Source organism: Symsagittifera roscoffensis, chromosome 1 (genome assembly GCF_963678635.1).
Source record: "Symsagittifera roscoffensis chromosome 1, txSymRosc1.1, whole genome shotgun sequence".
Lineage (NCBI taxonomy): Eukaryota > Metazoa > Xenacoelomorpha > Acoela > Convolutidae > Symsagittifera > Symsagittifera roscoffensis.
This window is the reverse complement of record NC_087062.1, coordinates 5765309-5775596: the sequence shown is the minus strand read 5'-3', so window position 1 is coordinate 5775596 and position 10288 is coordinate 5765309. Positions and strand designations below refer to the sequence as shown.

Sequence of the window (10288 nt, the reverse complement as noted above, 5' to 3'; positions counted from 1 at the left end):
GGGTCGACAAAAAAACGTACTGCTTCGGCTTCGGTCAAAACACTCAAATTAACTTAATTACATGCAGGAATAGTGAGCTCATGGCTGGGTCTCAGTATCCCCAGACCACGAGGTCACTACTAAAAACAGGGCTACTACTATTTATTATATTACTATTGTTTTTGTTCAGTAGATAAAAATCATCATCTCCATCGAAGATGGATCAACCCTTTCCCCCAACTCCTAGCTTCTCATTCTTATCAAAATGAATCCAGTTGTTAACTAAATTCAAATCAGGACATGACAAGAATGCTCAAAGTTTATATAAAAGAATAAAAGTTTCAGTTCCGAAACCCTTCCGGATTCTTGAATCCACTGAATCAAGCTCGTTAATCTTGACTTCTTCGTAATCCGGAAGGCTATCTTCCACCCTTCACCGTTGTCTGCAACGGCCTTGCAACTATTGTAGCGACACAAAAGTTGCAACTCGGAACGTCCTTCTGTTTTTCTCTGTTGTTTTTCTATCACAATCTTCGTTGTTTTCGTCAGTGCGACTATCGTTATTCTGTTGCTTTTCAGCTTTTCTGCCAAAATGGCAGTTTCTGACGTTTCTCAGAAATGTTACATAATCACTTCGAAATTTTAAAATTCTAAAATACGGGAATATCCTGACCTTCACCGTTCTGCTAATCATCCGAATAACGTCGTTAATCCTTCAAAATCATTAACTCGGAAGGTTCGCTGCTTAAAACATGAAATCTGCAGAGATTGCATTTTGTCCATTCTGGTCGAATGTCACACTCATTCAGAACAATCTCAGTGCTAATGCCGGCGGCATGCTGAACTACAAAAGATATTTGTTGACAAATTTATCCATCATTATTATCCATTGTGATAAACTTATTAAATAGTTTCAGATTTTGAGTATGCGAACCAGACGTGCAGACTCAGTATCAACAACGGATGTTGTCACAACGGATAGCGGAAACTGTGCGAAATGCAAGAAGACTGGAGAACCTGGATCACAATGGATACATTGCGATATTTGTGATGAGTGGTTTCATAATGCCTGTTGCGGTCTACCACCTGATCTTATCCCACAAATTACTAAAGCTAAGTTACTGTTATTCAGATGCAACATTTGTTTATCAATTAAGCGTTTGGGTCAATTCAAATCCACTAATACACGACCTCGGTCTGTTTTGGTGAAATTTTCCAAAGAATGGACTGCTAGCAAAGTTCTGAAAAAAGCACAACTTCTCAAAGAATTTCGCACACCAGTGTTTATATCGAAGTCTCTAACAAGTGATGAACTTGCATTGGAAAAACTAATTCTCAAGAAACGCTGGGAATTAATCAATAGCGGAACTCCAAAACAAGATCTGAAAATTCGGAATTTACAACTCTTTCACAAAGACATTGTCGTGGATATTACTGCATGACTGACCTGTGTAACAGATGTATCTTGGAATGCTCGTAGTTTGGTCAGCCTTGACAAACGTTTATCCTATATCAAACTTTTACATATCATGTCTCCTGATGTTTTGTGTTTAGGCGAAACTGGGTTTAGCTCCAATGACACAAATATTTTACCTAATCCAGGTTGTTACACAAATTCACAAGCTGCCCGAAAAAATGGCAATCACGGCGGAGTTGCAATACTTGTGCGTGATGGTTTGAACCTGGCGGCTTGGGACTGCACTTTACCTGATTTTGATTTTGCTTGCGGCACTGTCTTAAGTACAGATCCTCAAATCCTTATCTTATCGGTTTGTAATCCCCCGCCACATCAAATTATAGAGTATCATCAACACATTTATCTCAGTGTCTGGAGTTGTACACTTCAAAGTTTCTGCATGACTTTCCCTGTGGTATTATTTCTATTTTTGGTGATTTCAATATGCCAGACGCGTGTTGGATATCTCACTCTGCCACTACCGCTAGTTCACAGGCTGTGATCGACAATTTCGATTCCTTGAATTGTGTCCAACTAGTGACTGAGCCGACGCATATTTGCGACAACACGTTAGATATTTTTGTTACAAATCAACCTGAGCTGTGCTCAATGAATGTGGATCCAGACCATTTTACATCCGATCATTATCCTGTTACAGTTATTTTCCATGTGTCTAATTCTGAAAGCATCACTTCTGATTTACCTAATGACATTCCAATTTATTCTAAAAACACTTTTAACATCGATGTTTTTATGAATTCTTCAGTTATATTTGATCGCATTTTCCAAGTTTATTTTCAAATGATTCCGACTGATTTTTATCTTGCGTGGTATGATGCTATGATAAAGTCGGTTCAGACTTCTATTTGCCTGAAACGCAAGAAAAGATCTATGTTACATTCTATTTTTCCAGCCATTCCGTACATCTCAGTAACAAAGTAAATTGGCGAAATTCAATTTGCTCTATTCGACATTGTTGTCTGATCTTCAACGAGATTTGAATAACTCGATTGAGCTAGACAAAATAACATTACTGTCTTCTTTTCATTCCCATGATACTAACGACTGTTTCAAAGTTCTTCACAAACTTTCTGGCAGCACACCAATTCCTTCTGTTGTTAAATTGGGAGCATCATGTGCTTCTACTGATAACACCAAAGCCGATTTGTTTAATAACTTTTTCTGTTCTGTGTACAAAAGCGAAACGTTTACGTATAACGGTTGTTCTGATAATACTTCCATTAACTTGCGCGAATTATCGTTTGGTGCAAGTGATGTAAATAGTTTACTTAAAAAGATACCAGATACCACAGCAGTTGCAGCTGATGGCATTCCACCATTTGTTCTCAAATATAATGCTGATGCACTCACGCCTATGGTATATATTCTATTCAGTCAAATTGTTACCTGCTGTATTTGGCCCGATTTTTGGATAGAGGCGGTTATCATGCCTTTTCATAAGTCCGGGTCAAAATCTGACATTACAAATTATCGTGGAATTAGTATTTTACCGCGCTTATCGCTTTGCTTGGAAAAACTGCTTTTTAATTTCATTTATTCTAATGTTCGACACAAACGTTCTCGTAGACAGCATGGCTTTGTTAAAAAGCGCAGCACGTTTACACAATTGTTGGAATATGTTGAAAATATTTACAAATGTATTGATGCCAATCAAAATTTCTGTTCTGTATGTTTTGACATTCAAAAGGCTTTTGACTCTGTGTCACACAAACAGTTGCTGAACAAGCTGTCTTCTTTTGGTTTTGACGAATATTTTATCATGTTAATTTAATCTTATCTTTCCAATCGCTCACAAAGAGTACGTATTAACAATATTCTACCTTACAAAGGTTACATCTCTAGCGGTGTACCACAAGGAAGCATTCTAGGACCACTTTCATTCCTTATTTATATCAATGACCTCCCCGATGTTGTAAAATATTCCTCACCGTCTTTATTTGCTGATGACCTGAAACTGCTTTATCGAGACAACTGTCATGACAATTTTCAGTCTGATTTAGACTCGGTAGAGACCGGGGCAACCCAAAACGGTCTTGATTTTCATCCAGACAAAAGTAAATTCATTTCAAACAATAGCTTTATTTTCAACCATTATCTTAACGGGTCAGAAATATGCACTGTTGATCATATCAAAGACTTGGGTATTTGTATCTCGCCTACTTTGTTTTGGAATCACCATGTTTCTGCGAAACTTGGTAAAGCCACAAAGAGTTTTCATTATTTAAAGCGTAATGTTCTTTTCAACTCACCTGTTAAAACTAAGCTTCAAATGTACATTTCTTGTGTGAGGTCCATTTTACTTTATAACTCTTGTATTTGGTACCCAAATTTATCAAAGCTACGTGATTTGGAAAAATTCCAGAAAAAGGCAGTAAAGTGGAAAATTGGTTCCACTAATTATACTGACAGTCTTGTGATGTTAAACATACTGCCTATTTGCTATCAAATTATTTTCACTGATTGTCTTCTCTTCTTCAAACTGTTACATAACTGTTATGACTTCGATATTAATGACTATGTTACTGTTAGTGAATCGAGACCGGGTAACAGATCCAGTCAGAGAATGGTATTCTCTGTACCTCTTACCCGCAAATTCTGTTCCATTGGGAGCTTTTTCCAAAGAACAATTCATAGCGTCAATAGTGTTTTAGCAAAAGTCGACATCAACTCTACAACTACAGTCTCACAAACCAAGACTCTACCCTTCAATTTCCTTAAACAGCAACTTCAATCAACCTTCAATCTCAACAATCCATGCACTTTCTTCATCAAATGCCGTTGCAACACATGTCGTTCCTGAACATTAACAATTTAACTCAAAGCATGAATTACGCAAACTCAAAATTTCACTTTTATAGGTAGTATCATTCGTATCATTCACTAATAAAGTCTCTTCTTCTTCTTCTTCTTCTTCTTCTTCTATTAATTAAGTCTTTATGTTTGTCAGAGTTGCGATCTTCCACCTCGGCCACCATTGTTTCGGGCCTACAAACCGAGCCTGCTCTTCTCCTACTAGGAGCTAGGGACCAACTACCGTCACATCCCCCAGGAGCTGCCTATCAACAGCCCATGGGACAAACGTCAACTCGTCTCGTCTATTCTGATCTGTCTTGTGAAGGTGTCGTGGCTCGAAAACAGAGGTAACTTGAGTAGAGCGAACCTTTGCTTTTAAGGACGAGAAACTCCCTGTAATTTTGAGACACGGTAGGCCAAGCCAACCATCTTCAGTCATATTTTTTCCGCAAAAGCAACTGTTTTCATTAATTTTTGAATAAAAGCGGAAACAAATTGCGATTATAATCTGCTGGTTTGACCATTTTAATCTCAGAAATTTACATTGTGAGTCAATCAACCATTGAAATTGGAACTTATCCAACTAGGTATTGAACGTTTTTACATCCGTAGGTTCTAGTTTCAAAATCATTTGAGAAATTTTGTTATCAAAAGTTGGCTCCGTTTTTTTTATTTACTGTACGGAACTGCTTCACATTTTACTGAATCAAACCACAGTTTTGATGCATCATAAAACGTACTTTTGACGTGTTCTTAACCAAAAATTTCATTTAAGATAGCTTTAGCTCATACCGTTGAGGTTAGAGAATCGGGTTAAGCTAGTAGGCAAGTGGGAGAAACAATAAATCCATCTTTGGCTGCCGGGAAAACTGCTTGGAAATTGGACTATTATTCCTTATTACATTTTAATTGTTACCTTACTAAAAGAATTGCCTAAAACTCGATCGTTTTTTTTTTCAAAAAAGATTTTATTCAAATAATAATGGTTCTTACGCAAAAAAAAGATTGTAACATTCGCCCGCAAGTACGCATCGACGAAAATAAAAGCTAAGCTATAAAACGACTGGCCAGCGTCTAAACAAAGCACTACATGCTTTTCACCGTCTCTACCAAAGCCATTTCTTTTGGCAGTTTTTTCAACATCGGGTCGACAAAAACGTTACTGTTCTCCGGCTTCGACCAGAACGCTCAAATTAACTCAATTACATGCAAAATAGTAGCTGATGGCTGGGTCTCAGTATCCCCAGACCACGAGTTCACTCCTAAAAACAGGGCTACTACTACTTATTATACTACAATCGTTTTTGTTCAGTAGATAAAAATCATCATCTCCATCGAAACTGCATCAACCCTTTCCATCAACTCCTAGTTTCTCATTATCAGAAAATGAATCAAGATGTTAATTAAATTCAATTCAGGACATGACTAGGCAGCTAAGAGTTCGTATAAAATAGTTTAAGTTCAAGTCTCAAGACCCCTCCGGATTCCTGAATCCGGGGAAATAACACCCTTATTTCTTCTCCGGAAGGCTGAATTCACGGTTCCACTACCCTTCACCAGTGGCGTGAATGGCTTTGTAACGATTGTAGCGACACAATCGTTACAACTCGGAGCGGTCTCTGCTGATACCCTGTCGTATTTTCTATTTCTCGTCGTTGTTTCTCTCGCAACTATCGTTGTTGTTGTTCTGTTTCTTTTTGAATTTCTTCCAAAATGGCCGTTTTTGACGTTTCTCGGAAAATCTGACGTCATCATTCAAAATTTTAAAAATTTAAAATATCAGAAGATTCTGACCTTCACACTTTGTCTAATCGTTGCAATAACGTCGCTAATCTGTTAAAACTGCCAATGCGCAAGATCAGCGGCTAATAGCTCGAACTGGCCTTTTTTGTCAATTCTTGTCGAATGCCACAGAAATTTCGGCATGCTAAAGCAAAACTTAAGTAGCTAAAATATAAGAAGCATGAATTTTTCGATAACTTACGAAATCTGTATCAATTCGACTCTCCTTTCAATAAGCAGTTCTTTTTAATACAATTCGCCTATAGGGGAGCTCGATATTAAAATTTCATCCTCGAAAAATTGTTTTTTGGATATAGTTTTAAAGTTGCCATAATTCTAATATACTTTGTACTTATGGTACGTCATAGAGAGCATCAGCCCATATTTTCGGGGTTCAGGCTTAAGCCATGGTTTTATCAAATTTCATGAATTTTTAAGATCCCAGAGCACTATTTTGTTGTAGTCGACTAGGTTTCCATCATCTAAACACAAAATGTTTATTGTATTAAAGCTTTTCCATCCAGCGTCTGTTAAAAACAAGCAGTGGACCCTCGGGTCACCTTGTACTTTTCCGACTTCCGACTCATTGATGAAAAGTCCATGAGTATAGTTGTACAATGAGTTTCATTGTTCAATTCCAGACGGTAAAAGAAAACGTGATTCAGCATAGTTTCTCAATTAAGCGACTTAAAAGCATTACTAAAAAGTTTATACCTCATTTTTTTTGTGCGAAGTCACTTCCAGCATTTTTTACCGTAGGCACAATGAATCTTCAAAAATTTGAGTATCTACTTAAAACCACATGGATGAGGAGTATCTACTCAGTTCCACTTAGTGGCATCAGACACGCACATAAATCTTGTTATCACCATTTCAATATTTATTATGCAATATTTTACACAAAAGGCTTTTCGTTCAGGCACAAAAATTGCGATGATAAACAAACACAGAGAAGGAGCAATTCCTTGTTGCACTTGCGATGTATCTGTAAAAAATTGTATTTTTTTTAATTAGTAAAAACTCAAAAATGCCGAAAACTCTGGATATATCAAAACGATTAGGGCTACACTAGTGGACAATTTTAAGCGCAAAATTAGGATTTCTCACTCCAATTGCTTGTTTGAACTGTCAATTTTGGTTTTTATTTCCTGTGAAATTCAGTCAAATTCTTACACCGACCAAGAGCAAATGATAAAAGCTACCCTCCATAAAACTATCAGTGTTTGGCTTCAAAAACTTACCAAAGTAATTCGGGTCTGAAAATTCCAGTCTTCCTCATTTGCACTAAGTTTTTTAATTCGCTTGAAAAATGAAAAAAATCCGAGTTAAGTGAAGTGTTCACAATGGTTTTTTCCGTTTTCTTTCTGAGATTGTTTCACGTCATATAAACAAATTTTTTTACTCCATTTAATCGAGAAAGATTTCACCACGTTTTAAAAGATCGTGCAAATGAGGAAAACTGGCATTTTCAGACCCGTAGTATGCTCTTGAAACCAACATTTATAGTTTCATAAATGGTAGCTTTGATCATTTGCTCTCGGTCGATGCAGAAAGTTTTTTTTTTACTGAAGTTCAAAGTAATTGTTGTCCAAAATGGACATAGCAAACAGACATTTTAGAGTGTAAAATCTTAAACTTGCGCTTAATTTTGTCCATTAAGGTAGTTTTAAAACAAAAATATGCCAAAACATTAGAATTTAAACTTAGCATTGTAAAAAAATTTACCAAATTCCAAAAGAGCCTAAAGTACTTTACCGAAAACCGTTTCAGCCAAAAAAGCAATTAAGACGAATAATAAAATCTAGTCCATCTGCCTCTCAAAGCACCCATACACACACAAAAACAGTTTTTTTGTCATCAAATGACGCTATATAAGGCTACTAAGCTAAAAACAGTTAGGCAGAATAAAACTAACTTTTTAGCCAAAAATTGAAAATAGAGAAAATATACGAAATACAATTTCAAGGTTCGTAAAAATACTAACACCAGAAGTATATAACAACTAAATAATAGCAACTACATTATAAACTCTACAGTATTACAACTAAGTCGACAAAACAAGCGCCAAATAAAAGCCAAGAATTTTTTTTGAAACAATACTTCCCCTTTAAAAAAAAAAAACTTTTTGCCAGATTATTGTGCAATTCATTGAAAACTCTTATTAAAGAAGTCCAGGTAGGGCTATTTGAGGTAGTGCTGAACGTTGTCCGTCAGCGTTTTATCCGACACAAACTTCTACACTGCTTCCTGCTTTCCTCTAGGTCTTTGTATCGTTGGAACCACTTGTCTCCCATATCTTGGTCGTAGTTTTGGGCGGCTTCATGAATTTTAATTTCATCTCAGACTATTTTGCGCCACCACAGTAGTTATCGACTGTAGCTCAATCGAAGAATTCAGTGAAAATTTGGAAATGGTTACTAGAGGACTTATTCAATTTGAAGACTATCCTTGCTTACATAAAAGCAAAAATAAAATTTCAGAGTTATTAGTTACTTTTGTGGCAATCAATTGAAAAATTTTATGAAACTACTCCAATTTTTTAAGCGAAAGTTCCGTATGGTTGTGATACTATCAATTAAAGCTAAAGTGTATTTTTAGTTTATGCTGTTTTTTAGTATAATATCAATCAAAACATGACTTGCGCATACATATTTGAAGATAATTTCAGCTGCTACTTTCAGCTGGTAAATAAAGTGCTTTGATTTTTTTTTGTATAAATACGACTTTAAAGACGTCTTCATATCGTTATATGACACTTAATGAACAAAAAATAACTTGAATGTCTTCTAAGTAGAAATTTTTGGAAATAAATTCGAAAAAGAATGAGATTTTTAAAATCGTGATTCACTTGGGGGATAAAGTTGTAAAGAGGATTTGGATTGCGCTGTCCTTTTGCGAGCTATATGTATATCGAACATAAGAAGCTGAATTAGTGGTTTTAGAAAAAAGTCCTTAATTAGCAGCAGTTAAGCTCAGATTATATGGCTAAAATAATTCCAGAATTTTATTTTAGCCAGCAAAGAACAAAAGGTCGTTGTGCGGAGTTTCAAAGAACAACAGATGGAATTCAGACAAAGACCAATCTTGAGCATGAGGTTGGAAAGAGGTATTCAATGCTATCGTTAGGCCAGAAGGCAGGACTATAATAAAATTTTTCTAATCTAAAACTGAAATTTTACACGTATGTGAATCTATTAACTTAGATGAAATCAATCAAAGTTGGGCAAGTAAAAAAATCTGTTCTCAACTATTTCAGAAAGTGCGTAAATTGACCAAAGATCTTAAAAGTTTGGTATTTAATAGAAAAATAATCTATTAACAAATCAGACAAGGATAGTCGGTTATTGCGCAAGTAGCACAGAATGTTCCGACCATAATCCTTAGAAAACTACTGCTTGGAAAGTTTGTTTCCAAATTAGTGTAGTTTTTCTGCTTGGTTTGATAAAAAGATTTGACGTTAAAATTTAATTTAGGCACATTAGACAGTCATAGTAATTAAGCAATTTGGACAAAATGTTTGGTAGAAAAATGACTAGAAAATTAAAAAAAATAATACGCTTTTGCAAAAAATTATTTGAACTTTTCGAAATTCTTGGTTCCCAAAATAAAACTAGAAAACTCCAAAAAAAACATTAAGTTTTAGGCTCTCAAAATAGGCACAGTTCAACTGTTGTAGACATAATTAGACATATTTCAGCTGCTCGCTTGCTTTATTTGCTCAAATTACGACAAAAAATCAAAAATTACAAACCTGTTTTTCTCGACACGAGGGGCTGAAAGGGCTTTATCATGACTGAAAGGGCTTTAATATGATATATAACACAGCCCAGTCCGATGATTAATTGTGGTGGCTGATTTTGCGCGAAAAAAAAATAACTAAAGCACCCCAGAATACAAAGTTCCTTCCCATTTTCAATGGTCGGAGCAATTACTATCCCGTCTGACAAATTCAACTGATATAAAAAGCCGATAGACATACATGCCAGACATGTTTACTGTAATATCTCAAATGAAATGAATTTAACATTTGTTTTGTGTAATTTAAAGTCAGCAATTTTTAAATAACGGGTAACGGGTAATAACGGGAAAAAAACTTTAACAGTCCTTTTTACAAGTATGGTTCGATGATTCTATATTAGTAATGATGAAAATTGGCTATGTTTTTTCCTCTCCAGGCTAACGCGCTCTTTTGAGTTTCCCACCAGGCAGGGTTTTTGTTTAAAACACCATACGTTTTATTCAGTGTGTAAAACTGTA

General features: G+C 35.7%; 1 protein-coding gene across 1 annotated transcript in view; it reads left to right on the top strand.

Annotated features, from left to right (window-relative positions):
• Window positions 1–870: 870 nt before the first annotated feature.
• LOC134857066 (serine/threonine-protein kinase Nek8-like) overlaps window positions 871–10288 on the top strand; it is a 109608-nt gene continuing 100190 nt past the window's right edge. Inside the window, exon 1 of the mRNA XM_063873414.1 lies at window positions 871–889. The gene's annotated coding sequence lies outside the window, so the exon portion shown is untranslated. The remainder of the gene's footprint in view (window positions 890–10288) is intronic.